This window comes from Sturnira hondurensis, unplaced genomic scaffold (genome assembly GCF_014824575.4).
Source record: "Sturnira hondurensis isolate 20B ecotype Veracruz unplaced genomic scaffold, ASM1482457v3 Scaffold0017284, whole genome shotgun sequence".
Classification (NCBI taxonomy): Eukaryota; Metazoa; Chordata; class Mammalia; order Chiroptera; family Phyllostomidae; genus Sturnira; species Sturnira hondurensis.
The window spans coordinates 687,976-703,337 of NW_028089915.1; the positions used below are offsets into that span (position 1 = coordinate 687,976).

The 15,362-nt window shown below is 41.9% G+C and overlaps 1 protein-coding gene across 3 annotated transcripts in view; it reads right to left on the reverse strand.

Annotated features, from left to right (window-relative positions):
* Positions 1–15,362, reverse strand: part of CBL (Cbl proto-oncogene) — a 126,703-nt gene that overhangs the window by 85,366 nt on the left and 25,975 nt on the right. The gene's annotated exons all lie outside the window — the stretch shown is intronic.

Below are 15,362 nucleotides of genomic sequence, written 5' to 3' on the forward strand. Positions count from 1 at the left end.
ATGAAAAAGAAGGACTATTACTTGGAAAATCTTAAGGACAATTTCCTTAAGTTCAAAAAGTTATAAAACATGTGCTTTTGTAGAAAAGTGAAAAATGGATAAGAATATAGGAAATGATCGACTTCCAGTCAAGAAGGAAGCATAGGTAAACATGACTCACCTCCTAACATAACTACAGCAAAAATTACAACTAAACTATAAAACAACTGTCAAACAGAATGATCAGAAAGTCGGGCTGTATGGAAGTCTGACAAACAAGGAATTGAATCACATTCATCCACACAGGTAGGAGGGGCAGATGCAAAGATGAGAAATAGGCAGTCCCCCACACATACATGGTAGATAAAAATCAGGTAGGATACTCTGGGAGTGAAGGATCCCACACCCACACTAGACCATCCAGCCCAAGGTTCCAGTACCAGGAAGATAAGTCCCCATAACTTCAGGCTGTAAAAACTCATGAGGGTTGAGGCAGCAGAAGAAACTGCAGGATTCTCAAGCATCTTCTCTTAAAGGGCGCACAGTAGACTTGGGACTTATACATATTTACTCCCCCAGGACACTAGCACTAGGGCAGCAGCTATAAGGGCACCAGTGGCATATGGGGAAAAACTGAAGGGTCTGATACCAGAGCAAGTGCTGGGGGACAGCTTCCTCCCAGACAACACTCGAGAGGCCAGCCAGCGGCCATTGCCCCTTTTCGGAGCCCTCCTCACACAGAGCCATACAGCAGTGAAACCATATCTGAAACTCTATCAACCTGGTTGACATGGGTTGCTCCACAGGCTGTCCCACGGATTGTCCCACCCTGGCAAATACCTAAGACTGCACCCAATCTAACTTACGGATGCACTTTTCTACAGTAGGCCATGCTACCAAGACAGGGGGTCAAAGCAGCTCTATCTAATACATAGGAAAAAACACAGGGAGGCTGCCAAAATGAAGAGAGAAAGAACTATGTCCCAAATGAAAGAATAGAACAAAACTCCAGAAAAAGAACTACACAAAATGGAGATAAGCAATCTATCAGATGCAGAGTTCAAAACACCAGTTATGAGGATATTCAGGAACTCACTGGGTACTTCAATAGCATAAAAAAGACCCAGGCACAAATGAAGGTTATGTGAAGTGAAATAAAGAAAAATGGAGACTTCCGCCAAGATGGAGGCATAGGTGGAAACACTGTGCCTTCTTCCACAACCAAGTTTGAACACAACAAAGGTTTGGAGAACTAGGACACGCCCAAAGACCAGAAAACAGAATTATACGGAAGTCCGACAACTACGAACCGATCCACGGGGACGGTAGGAGAGGCGGAGCCAGCAGCGGAGCTGGGTCAGGCAGGACAGATCCCCCGACCTAGGCGCTCAGGCAGCCCGGAACCAGTCAGAGTGTGGGGCAGACTGACCGCGGTCGCACATCCGAGCACAGTGAGACAGACCACACAGACCCCAGGGGGCGAACCCAGTGGTGGAGGGCTGACGGCGGTGGCACACTCGTGTGCATTGGAATGAAACACGCGGGCCTGGTGATGGTGGTGGCTGCAGCACCGGGGCCACGACGGCAGGCGGCAGACGGGAAGCCACTGTCCCTCTTTGACCCCACCCCCACATACAACTTCACAATCCAGCGACTTAGTTGCCCTGTTCTAGTGAACACTTTAGGGCTCTGATCCTGCTACGGAACAGGCACGAACAGCCCAAAAGATGGTGCAAGAACTCAAAGCCCCAGAGCCCATAACTCTAAGCATCCGAGAAATACCCAACCTCTCAGACTCACAGTTCAAAACACTGGTGATCAGGATGGTCACAGAACTGGTTGGTTATAGTCACATATTAGAGGAACATAGTCACAAATTAGAGGAACATATGAAGGCGAAACTAATTGAAATGAAGGGAGATGCACAGGAAACCAATAGTGATGGAAAGGAAACTGGGACTCAAATCAATGGGGTGGACCAGAAGGAAGAACAAAACATCCCACCAGAAAGGAATGAAGAAATGAGAATTCAAAACAATGAGGAGAGGCTTAGGAACCTCCAGGACATCTTTAAACGTTCCAACATCCGGATTATAGGGGTACCAGAAGGGGGAAAGAAACAGCCACGAGTGGAAAACGTATTTGAACAAATAATAAAGGAGAACTTCCCCAGTCTGGCAAAGGAAATAGACTTCCAGGAAATCCAGGAAGCTCAGAGAGTGCCAAAGAAGTTGGACCCAAGAAGGAACACACCAAGGCACATCATAATTACATTAGCCAAGACTAAAATGAAGGAGAGAATCCTAGAAGCAGCAAGGGATAAGGGGACAGTCACCTACAAAGGAGTACCCATCAGACTGTCAGCGGATTTCTCAAAAGAGACCTTACAGGCAAGAAGGGGCTGGAAAGAAGTATTCCAAGTCATGAAATCCAAAGACCTACAGCCAAGATTGCTTTATCCAGCAAAACTTTCATTTAGAATGGAAGGACAGATAAAGTGCTTCTCAGATAAGGTCAAGTTCAAGGAGTTCATCATCACCAAGCCCTTATTATATGAAATGCTAAAGGGACTTATATAAGAAAAAGAAGATGAAAAATATGAACAGTGAAAGGACAGCAAACACTCAGTTATTAACAACCACACCTAAAACAAAAGCAAACCAAGAGGACAGCTAGATCAGGAGTGGAACCATAGAAATGAAGAACACATGGAGGGTTAGCAACAGGGGGGTGGGAGGGGGAGAAGGGGGAAGAAGGCACAGAAAATAGCATAGATGGTAGGTAGAAAATAGATAGGGATGAGGGCGAGAATAGTGGGGGAAATACAGAATCTAAAGAACTTGAGACACGTGGTTATAAACTAAGGGGGGGAGAATGGTGGGGGAGGGAGTGTGCAGGTGGAGGGGAATGAAGGGGGGGAGTAGAACAACTGTATTGGTATAATCGATAAAATATATTAAAAAAAGAAAAATGTATAGGGAATCAACAGTGGAGTGGATGAAACTGGGAATCAGATCAATGATTTGGAACATAAAGAAGAAAAAAACATTTGAACAGAACAGCAAGAAGAAAAAAAATCCAAAAAATGAGGATAGTGTAAGCAGCCTCTAGAAGAACTGTGTAATCCAACATTTGCATCATAGGGGTGCCAGAAAAAAAAGAGAATGAGCAAGAAATTGAAAATGTATATGAAAAATTAACAAATTGAAAATGTATATGAAAAGAAAACGTCTGTACTTGGTAAAAAAAATGGACATACAACTCCAGGAAGCATAAAGAGACCCAAACAAGATGGATGCAAAAAGGACCACAGCAAGACACATCATGATTAAAATGCCAAAGGTTAAAGATAAAGAGAGAATCTTGAAAGCAGCAAGAGAAAAGCAGAGAGTCACCTACAAAGGAGTTCCCATAAGACTGTCAGCTGATTTCTCAAAAGAATCTTTGCAGGAACTGCCAAAGAGTATTAAAAAAGCAAAGGCCTACAACCTGGATTACTCTATCCAACAAAGCTATCATTTAGAATGGAAGGGCAAATAAAGTGCTTCTCAGATAAGGTCAAGTTCAGGAGTTCATCATCACCAAGCCCTTGTTATATGAAATATTAAAGGGATTTATTTAAGAAGATGATCAAAACTGTGAACACTAAAATGGCAATAAACTCACAACTTTCAATAATTCAATCTAAAAAACAAACTAAGCATACAAGGAGAACAGAAAAAGGAGATCATTTGGAGAGTTATCAGGTGGCAGTGGAAAGGGAGGGAATGAGGGAAAAGGTGCAGGGATTAAGAAGTACAAGTTGATAGGTAAGGAAAAAACAGGGATGTTTAGGACAGTAAAGGAAATGAAGTAGCCAAGCAACTTATATGTGTGAACCATGGCTATGAACTAAGGGGTAGGGAAAGTGCCAGAGGAAATGGGGGGTATGAGGTGGAGGGGTGCAAAGGGGAAAAATTAGGATGACTGTAATAATGTAATCAATAAAATATATTTTAAAAAAGAAATTATCTATAACTTCTCCGCTAACAGGCAATCATTTTACGTTTTTAGTTGGTCCCCCTTACAGGGTGAGTTCTTTTAATGATATGGGTGACTAATGATTCAAATAACATATAATAGACTAAACAACTGAGGAAGGAAGGCATGGGGTAGGGAGACATCCACACAAATGCCTAAAAATGCAAGATGAAATACAGCAAGTTCATTTTAAAGATTTTAGTTATTTTTTATACAGAGTTGAAGGAAGGGAGAAAGAGGGGGACAGAAACATCAACGTGTGAGAAATATTGATGGGTAACCTCTTGCATGCTGCCCAACTGCTGGCCTGGGCTGCAACTCAGGCATGTGTCCTCACCAAGAACCAACCAGCGACCTTTCCATTTCTGGTACAACAGCCAGTCCACTGAGCAACACCAGATAGGGCAGCAAGTTCCTTTTAAATGCATGGCTCACTCCACAAGAGAATAAGAAAATTCTCAAGGGCAGAAACAAAAGTACATATCTGCCCTAGGAGGTACATCTTGGTGATGGGGACATGACTTTTAACAATCATGAGGGGACAGAAACAGAGAGGCTGTGAACCGAGAAAAAAATGGAGTTGATTAACATACCTTTCCTTCTCACATATATGCAGGACTGTCAAAAAATTCTGCTGCGATTCTTTTATTACCCTTTACTTTCAAGTTTTCTGAGTTCTTAAATTTTATTTTTTAAAGATTTTTTAATATATGTATTTTATTGATTGTACCATTACAGTTGTTCTATTACCCCCCTTCATTCCCCTCCACCTGCACACTCCCTCCCCCACCATTCTCCCCCCTCCTTAGTTTATAACCATGTGTCTCAAGTTCTTTAGATTCTGTATTTCTCCCACTATTCTCGCCCTCCCCCTATCTATTTTCTACCTACCATCTATGCTATTTTCTGTGCCTTCTCCCCCCTTCTCCCCCTCCCACCCCCCTGTTGTTAACCCTCCATGTGTTCTTCATTTCTATGGTTCCACTCCTGATCTAGCTGTCCTCTTGGTTTGCTTTTGTTTTAGGTGTGGTTGTTAATAACTGTGTGTTTGCTGTCCTTTCACTGTTCATATTTTTCATCTTTTTTTTCTTATATAAGTCCCTTTAGCATTTCATATAATAAGGGCTTGGTGATGATGAACTCCTTGAGCTTGACTTTATCTGAGAAGCACTTTATCTGTCCTTCCATTCTAAATGAAAACTTTGCTGGATAAAGCAATCTTGGCTGTAGGTCTTTGGATTTCATGACTTGGAATACTTCTTTCCAGCCCCTTTTTGCCTGTAAGGTCTCTTTTGAGAAGTCCGCTGACAGTCTGGTGGGTACTCCTTTGTAGGTGACTGTCCCCTTATCCCTTGATGCTTCTAGGATTCTCTCCTTCGTTTTGGTCTTGGCTAATGTAATTATGATGTGCCTTGGTGTGTTCCTTCTTGGGTCCAACTTCCTTGGGACTCTCTGAGCTTCCTGGATTTCCTGGAAGTCTATTTCCTTTGCCAGACTGGGGAAGTTCTCCTTTATTATTTGTTCAAATACGTTTTCCACTCGTGGCTGTTTCTTTCCCCCTTCTGGTACCCCTATAATTTCGATGTTGGAACATTTAAAGATGTCCTGGAGGTTCCTAAGCCTCTCCTCATTTTTTTGAATTCTCATTTCTTCATTCCTTTCTGGTGGGATGTTTTGTTCTTCCTTCTGGTCCACCCCATTGATTTGAGTCCCAGTTTCCTTTCCATCACTATTGCTTTCCTGTGCATTTCCCTTAATTTCAATTAGTTTCGCCTTCATATGTTCCTCTAATTTGTGACTATAATTAACCAGCTCTGTGAGCATCCTGATGACCAGTGTTTTGAACTGTGCATCTGAGAGGCTGGCAATCTCTTGGTCTCTTAGAGCTATAGGCTCTGGGGCTTTGAGTTCTTCTTGCACCATCTTTTGGGCTGTTCGTGCCTGTTCCGTAGCAGGATCAGAGCCCTAAAGTGTTCACTAGAACAGGGCAACTAAGTCGCTGGATTGTGAAGTTGTATGTGGGGGCGGGGCCAAAGAGGAGCAATAGCGATTCCGTCTACCACCTCCCGCTGCTGCCCCTGCAGCTGTAACTGTCACCGGGGCCCACGAGTTTCGTCCCACTGCACTCGAATGTGCCACCGCCATCAGCCCTCCACCACTGGGTTTGCTCAATGGGGCCTGTGCGGTCTGTCTCACTGTGTGCGAATGTGCAACTGCGGTCAGTCTGCCCCACACCCTGACTGGTTCCGGGCTGCCTGTGGCCTGGGTCTGGGGATATTTCCTGCCCAACCCTGCTCCACTGCTGGCTCCACCCCTCTTACCATCCCGGTTGAAATGTTCGTTGTTGTCGGACTTCTGTATAATTCAATTTTCTGTTCTTTGGCTGTGTCTTTGTTCTCCAAACCTTTGTTGTATTCAAACTTGATTGTGGGAGAAGGCACAGTGTTTCCACCTATACCTCCATCTTGGTGGAAGTCCTAAAGATTTTATTTATGTATTTGTTTTTAGAGAAGAAGGCAAAGGAGGGAGAAAGTGAGGGAGAGTAACATCAATGTGCAAGAAAAACATCAATAGGCTGCCTCTCACACACCCCAAGCCAGGGACTGGCCTGCAACCCAGGTATGTGCCCTGACTGGGGAATCAAACTGGTGACTTTTGGGTTCTCAGGCGAGCACTTAATCCACTGAGCAACAATGGCCAGAGCTGAGTTCTTGTGTTTTAAATAGATCTTTTTTAAAGAACATATAGCTAGCCCTAGCTGCTGTGACTCAGTGCATTGAGTGCTGGACTGTGAAACCCGGAGTTGCTGGTTTGATTCCCCGTCAGGGCACAAGCCTGGGTTGTGGGCTGGATCTCTGGCAGAGGGTGCAAGAGATGCAACCACACACTGATGTTTCTCTCCCTCCCTTTCTCCTTCCCTTCCCTTCTCCTTCCCTTCCCCTCTCCAAAAATAAATAAATACAAATTTAAAAAAAGTAAAGGACATATAGCTCTATTTTTTAAATCCAATGTAACTATCTTTGTGTTTTACCTGTGAGTTTGGTCAATTTTGTATTTGTTATAATGACTGACAGTCTGCATTTATTCCATCTTTCTACCTTCCGTTGACATAGATTTTTCTGTATCTAAAAACGACAGATAAATTACTGGAGAAAAAAATGTCTAGAAACAGATCCAAATATATATGGAGCCTTGACAAATCATAAAAGAATGGTCTTTTCCAAAAATAGCACTGGAACAATTAGGAATACATCTAGAAGCACATCAAACTAAACCCTCAACTTACACTATAGCAAAAACACAAAAGAAAATGCTAGATGGGTTAGAGACCTAAATGTGAAAGGCAGATCTATAAAACCTTAGAATATAATGAGAAATTCATTTTCACAATAGAGAAAAGTTTCTTGACAGGAGCATAAAAAGGATTAACCTGGCTTCCGGTCAAGATGGTGGCTGTAGAATTCTGGCCAAGAGGGAGATGTAAGTAGATACCCTGTGCCTCCTCCCACAACCAAAAGAAGGGCAACAATAAATTAAAAACAAAAAATAACCAGAACTGCCAGAAAATCGGACTGTATGGAAATCAGGCAACGAAAGAGTTAAAGAAGCATTCATACAGACCAGTAGGAGGGGCAGAAACAGAGAGCCTGGGCAGAGAGGACTCTGGGCAAGGCAGTGGCTAGAGAATCAGGGCAGGAGAGGCGGAAGCTGGCAGAGCTGGGAGGCCCACATTTGTGTGAAAATAAACGAGGAGGAACAACTGGGGAGTGAGACACACTGCATAATCCAGGGTTCCAGCATGAGGAAATAAAGCCTCAAAACCTCTGGTGATAAAAACCTGTGGGGCTTGAGGTGACAGGAGAAACTCCCAGCCTCACAGTAGACTTCATTGGAGAGACACACTGGTTCCTAGAAAATACACGAACCCACCCACCCAGGAATCAGTACCAGAAGGGTTCAGTTTTGCTTGTGGGTAGCTGGGGGAGTGACTAAAAGCTGTCGGGGGCCCAGCAAGTGGCACTGTTCTGTCTCTGACCCATCCCCTACATACACCACGACACAGCAACAACAGGGGTTGCCCCGCCCTGGTGAACACCTAAGGCTCTATCCCTTACAACCTAAAAACTGAGTTGAGGGAAAATGATATGACCCAAATGAAAGAACAGATCAAAGCTCAAAAAACAGAACTAAGCGACAGAGAGAGCCAACCTATCAGATGCAAAGTTCAGAACACTGGTAATCAGGATGCTCACAGAAATGTTTGATTAGGGTCACAAAATAGAGGAAGAAGTGAAGGCTATGCAAAGTGAAATGAAGCAAAATGTACTGGGAATTAACAGTGCAGGGAAGGAAACAGAGACTCAAATCAACAATCTGGAGCAAGGAAGAAGTAAACATTCAACCAGAACAGAATGAAGAAACAGGAATTCCAAAAAATTAGGGAAGGCTTAGGAACCTCTGGGACAACTTTAAATGTTTCACCATACAAATCATACAGGTGCCAGAGGAAGTAGAGCTAAAAACTGGAAACTTATTTGAAAACATAAAGGAGAACTTCCCCAGTCTGGCAAATGAAATAGACTTCCAGGAAGTCCAGGAAGTTCAGAGAGTCCTAAAGAAGTTGGACCCAGGGAGGAACACACCAAGGCACATCATAATTACATTAGCCAAGATTAAAGACAAGGAGAGAATTTTAAAAGCAGCAAGAGAAAAGGAGACAGTTACCTACAAAGGAGTGCTCAGAAGACTGTCAGCTGATTTCTTAAAAGAAACCTTGCAGGCAAGAAGGGGCTGGAAAAGAGTATTCCAAGTCATGAAGGGCAAAGACCTACATTGAAGATTACTCTATCCAGCAAAGCTATCATTTAGAATGGAAGGGCAGAAAAAGTGCTTCTCAGATAAGATCAAGTTGAAGGAGCTGATCATCACCAAGCCCTTATTATATGAAATTTTAAAGAGACTTATCTAAGAAAAAGAAGATTAAAAAAATATTAACAGTAAAATGGCAACAAACTCACAGTCATTAACAACCGAACCTAAAACAAAAACCAAAACAAACTAAGCAAACAAGTAGAACAAGAATAGAACCACAGAATGGATTCTGTGATTCTGTGAATGGAGATCACATAGAGGGTTATCAGTGGGGGAGTTGATGGGGAGAGAGGGGGGAAAGGTACAGAGAGTAAGTAGCATAAATGGTAGTTAGAAGACAGACAGGGGGAGGGTAAGAATAGTACAGGAGATGGAGAAGCCAAAGAACTTACATGTTCGACCCATGGACATGAACTAAAGTGGGAGAATGAGGGTGGGAAGGGAATAAAGGGGGACAACTGTAATAGCATAATCAATAAAATATATTTTAAAAAAAGAATACAATGACTCAATGTAAAAAATGTATTTCTACTCTAAGTAGTTTATAAATTCAGTCCAATTCATATTAAAATTTCAATAAACTTCATGATGGAACTTATCAAGTTAATAGCAAAACATGGAAGAAAAAGGAACCCAAACCAGCCAAGCCTATTTTGAAAAAATCACAAGGTAGCTGGTACTTACCCAATGCGCTATCAAGACATAGTAAAATACTGCAATGTTGACCTTGACAGTAAATGGCAAAATGAAACAGAAGAAAGCCCATACACAGTCTCACACAAGTATGGGAAATTCAGTATCAAAAGTTGAATAACAAATCAGAGTTTAAGAGAAAAACTACTGGAAAATTGGTTGTCCATATAAAAAATATTAGGTCCCTCACACATCACATGAAAATAAATTTCAGGCAAATTAAGGATCTCACTGTGAGAAGAAAAAATATTTAAGTTTTTTTTAAAAAATAGAAAACTATTTGAACTTTTTTAATCTGAGAGAGGAAAGATTTCTAAAGCCACAAAAGGAGCTAATTACAAACACAAAGACTGATTAGTTTGACAATACTAATATTTTAACGTTATTATAACTCATAAGAAGGACTATTGAATCACACTGTATCTACTCATTTAAAAAATATCAATCTGGCCCTGGCTGGTGTAGCTCAGTGGATTGAGTGCGGGCCTGTGAACCAGAGGATCGCGGTTTGATTCCCAGTCAGGGCACATGCCTGGGTTGCAGGCCAGTTCCCAGCAGGGGACGCATGAGAGGCAACCATACATTGATATTTCTCTCCCTCTCTCCTTCCCTTCCCCTCTAAAGATAAATAAATAAAATCTTTTAAAAATTTTTAAATAAATAAAAATATCAGTCCGTGTTCACTGCCACCTTCATTCTCTAATGCCAGGGCCTCCTCCATCCAAAGGTGAATGAGGGTAAATAAAGAGATCTCTATACCAAGGCTCATACAAAGCAGACTGCCAGCAAATCTACCAGTGGTAAAGCACCAAGGAAACAAATGGTGACCAAAGCCACTGGCAAGAGTGTGCCCTCTACTGGAGGGGTGAAGAAACCTCATCGTTACAGGCCTGGTACTATGGCATTTCGTGAAATTAGATGTTATCAGAAGTCCACTGAACTTCTGATTCACAAACTTCCCTTTCAACGCTTGGTACAAGAAATTGCTCAGGACTTCAAAACAGATCTGCGTTTCCAGAGTACAGCTATTGGTGCTTTGCAGGAGGCAAGGGTAGCCTATCTGGTTGGCCTGTTTGAAGAAACCAACCTGTGTGCTACCCATGCCAAACAGGTAACAATTATGCCAAAAGACATCCAGCTAGCTAGCACACAGCATACATGGAGAAAATGCTTAAGAATCTACTATGATGGAAACATTTCATTCTCTAAAAAAAAATTCTCTTCCTGTTATTGGTAGTTCTTTTTTTTTAATTTTTTTATTTTTAGAGGGGAAGGGAAGGAGAGGAAGAGAAACATCAATGTATGGTTGCTTCTTGTGCGTCCCCTGCTGGGAAATGGCCGCTGCCAGGAACTGGCCTGCAACCCAGGAATGTGCCCTGACTGGGAATCAAACCACGATCATCTGGTTCGCAGGCCCGCACTCAATCCACTGAGCTACACCAGCCAGGGCCCTGTTATTGGTAGTTCTAAACGTTAGATATTGTTTTTTCATGAGGTCAAAAGGTACCTAAGTATATGATTGCAAGTGGAAAATAGGGGACAGAAATCAGGTATTGGCAGTTTTCATTTTCATTTGTATGTGAATTTTTAAAATATAAATGTGGGGACATAAAGTATTAATGCAAGTCAAGATGTTTCAGTGAACAAGTTTCAAGCAGTTTGACTTCACAACAATAAACCTGTGCAATTTTTTTGGAAAATGCCAGAATTTGGATTTTTTTAAACTAGTTAATTTCCGATTGATGGCAATTAAATGGTGCTTGTAGCATTTTTATCTTAGAGTACATTCCACCCATTCACTATACTTGTCTAATTGAGCTGTCCTACCTGCAAGTACGTTTTTAATGTCAGTCTTCTGTGCTGTTCCTGTAAGCTTACTATTAAATTACATTAGACTAAGAAATACATATATATCAATGTAATTACAATACTGTATATTCTTGAACATCTTCTTTACTTTCTTCTTGGTAAAATTAACTTTTTAATCACTGGAATATCCCTCTTCATCTTTCGTAACAATACTTGCCTTAACTTTCATTTTACCTTATATAGCTGAACCAGATTTCTTGGATTGGTGTTTGCATAATATATCTTTTTCCATTTTTCTACTTTCAAATTTTCTGTAGTCTTACACTTAATGTGTGACTCTTTGTATGCAGAATATAGTTGGTCCCTTTTAACCCATTCTGACAATCTATCATTTTAAGCAATTTGATCTACTTACACTCATATTCTGAAGTTACTATTATTATAAATCAAATATTGCAAATTTCATATGCCTCTCCTAATAAGTACTGATTCTTTTTCTTCTTTTTCATTTATTTATTTTTTGGTTTTTTATATATTTTATTGATTATACCATTACAGTTGTTCTATTCCCTTCATTCCCCTCCACCCTACACACACCCCCACCATTCCCTCCCTTTAGTTTATGACCACATGTCTCAAGTTCTTTAGATTCTGTATTTCCCTTACTATTCTTGCCCTCCCCCGTTTTCTACCTATTGTCTATGCTATTTTCTGTACCTTCTCCCCCATTCTCCTCCTCCCACTCCCCTGTTGCTAACCCTCCATGTATTCTTCATTTCTATGGTTCCCCTCCTGATCTAGCTGTCCTCTTAGTTTGCTTTTGTTTTAGGTGTGGTTGTTAATAACTGTGACTTTGCTGTCCTTTCACTGTTCCTATTTTTCATCTTCTTTTTCTTAGGTAAGTCCCTTTAACATTTCATATAAGGGCTTGGTGATGATGAACTCCTTGAATTTGACCTTATCTGAGAACCACTTTATCTGCCCTTCCATTCTAAATGAAAACTTTGCTGGATAGAGCAATCTTGGCTGTAGGTCTTTGGATTTCATGACTTGGAATACTTCTTTCCAGCCCCCTCTTGCCTGTAAGGTCTCTTTTGAGAAATCAGCTGACAGTGTGATGGGAACTCCGTTGTAGGTGACTGTCCCCTTATGTCTTGCTGCTTCTAGGATTCTCTCCTTCATTTTAATCTTGGCTAATGTAATTATGATGTGCCTTGGTGTGTTCCTCTTTGGGCCCACCTTCTTTTGGACTCTCTGAGCTTCCTGAATTTCCTGGAGGTCTATTTCCTTTGCCAGATAGGGGAAGTTCTCCTTTATTATCTGTTCAAATAAGTTTTCCACTTGTTGCTGTTCCTCTTCCCCTTCTGGTACCCCTATAATTGGGATGTTGGAACATTTTAAGATGTCCTGGAGGTTCCTAAGCCTCTCCTCATTTTTTTTGAATTCTTGTAGCTTCACTTTTTTCTGTTTGGTCATTTCTTCCTTCCTTCTGGTCCACCCCCTTGATTTGAGTCCCAGTTTCCTTTCCATCACTATTGGTTTCCTGTGCATTTCCCTTCATTTCAATTAGTTTAGCCTTCATATGTTCCTCTAATTTGTGACTATAACCAACCAGTTCTGTGACCATCCTGATCACCAGTGTTTTGAACTGTGAGTCTGAGAGGTTTGGTATTTCTCGGACGCTTAGAGTTATGGGCTCTGGGGCTTTGAGTTCTTCTTGAGCCATCTTTTGGACTGCTCGTGCCTGTTACATATGAGGAGCAGAGCCCTAGGTGTTCACCAGGGCGGGGCAACTCAGTCGCAGGGTTGTGATGCTATATGTGGGGGCGGGGTTAAGGGAAATCAATGGCAGTCCGGTCTGCCACCTCCCGCTGCCTGCCCCGCATCTGTCCCACTGCACTGCACGAGAATGTGCGACCACAGTCAGCCCGCTGCTTTGCGCACTCAAGGGATTCGCCCGCTGGGGCCTGCGCGGTCTGCCTCACTGCCCACTCCTCTGCTGCCCTATCTTCGCTCGAATGTGTGACCGAGGCCAGCCTGCCCCGCACCCTCGCTGGGTCCGCACAGCCACCGCTGGTACTCCGGCTGCCTGAGAGCCAGAGATCCCACTGGGTCCAGGGATCTTTCCTGCCCGACCCTGCTCCGCTGCTGGCTCCGCCCCTCTTACCAGTGTCAGTTGAATGTTGTTGTTGGACTTCCTTCCATATAGTTCAATTTTCTGGTTTTTGGCTGCGTCTTTGTTTACCAAACCTTTGTTGTACTCAAACTTAGTTGTGGGAGAAGGCACAGTGTTTCCACCTACGCCTCCATCTTGGTGGAAGTCCTTAATAAGTACTGATTCTATCATAAGTAAGAAAATAATCTAGTTTTCTATGGGTCTCTTCTATTCTATATTGCTTTAGCTCCCTTTCTTCCCTCTTTTGGTTTAAGAAATTTTTGATTTCCCAATTAGCTTATCAAACACATATTCTTTTACTACTCTTTTGGTGATTACCTTAGTGATTATAACATGCATCTCTAACTCATAAAATCTTACATAATTAGTACTTTTACCACTTCCCAGACAATGCAAGAAATTTAGAACACTAACTCCATTTACTCTCTTTTCAGGTTATATGCTATTTCTATCATACACTTATCATCACATATATCTTATAAAGTCTACAAGTCTTTATTATTTTTACTACTATTATTTTATATAACCAATATTCATTCATATTTACCCACATAACTGCCCTTTCCAATGCTTTCCACTGCATCTGAAATAATTTTCCTTCAGTCTAAAAAACATCCTTTGTTTCCTTTATGGTAGATCTAACTGGCTACAAATTCTTAGTTTTTGTTTGTCTGAAAGCGTCTTTATTTTGTACCCATTTTTTTTTTTTTAGCTATTTATTTTCCACTGACCTTATTTCCATTCCATTGAAGAGTTTATGGGAGAATAGCTTGAGATAACTCATAGTGGTTCCTACTCATTGAATGGCCAGAGTGAGCCACCTTGTTGATGCAAGGGAAGGTAATGTCCACACAGTGCAGAGAAAAAGCCTGTATTACACAGAACAATCGTAGGCAGGTTAACTTTAAATAAGATGCTTTTGTGAGAGGCTCATGGTCGGCCCTGGGATCAGTAACCACCAGAAGTCTCAGCTCCCAGACAGCTAGCTGCCTGTATCTATTTAGTGAAGGTTCCAGGAATGAAGTGGCCAGCAAAAGGAGGGGCTTCAGGGGCAGCAACAAACTTCAGCACAGCTCACTGGACAGTATTCCTAGACAATACGACACTAACATCATCAAGGTTTTCAATGGCAGCAATGGTACAAGCTGCTAGCAGAAGCTTCTCCCAGGTTCTCTTCAAGATGTATGATGTAGTCCTGTCCAGTGGGGCTCAGTTGATTGGGCACCATCCTAACCAAAGTATCACTGGTTTGATTCCTGGTCAGGGCACATGCTTGGGTTGTAGGTTTGGTCCCTGGTTGGGGTGCTTACAGAAGGCAACCAATCAATGTTTCTCTCCCTCTCTTTCTCCCTCTCTCTAAAATTAAAAATTAAAATTAAAAATTAAGATTCATGATATAGACGCCATACCTTTTCCTTTTGTAGATGTACTGTTCTATTTGACAGTTAAGGCTGGTGTCACCTAAGTGGGTTCTTGCTGCAAGGAATTTGAGGACATCCTCCTCCATTTGCAGGACATCAAGAGCTCTGGACACTGTAAGTTTCCCTTTAAGTTATGTGGGAACCGGGAACAATGGCATATGGGCCCCTCTCTGGGGAGTGCAGAAATGGTCCATTGTTAAAGGCTACTTTCATTAGATAAAGATTGACAGTTATCTTCCATCATCATTTTATGGCTATTTCATATCTTCTGCATGCCACTGTTACTGCTGAAGGCAGGCTCTCAGTCTCACCGCTCCTTTGAAGGAAAAGTATCTTATACTCTGGTTGCTTTTCAGATTTTCTTTGGCTCAAGTTTTCAGTGGTTTTACTAT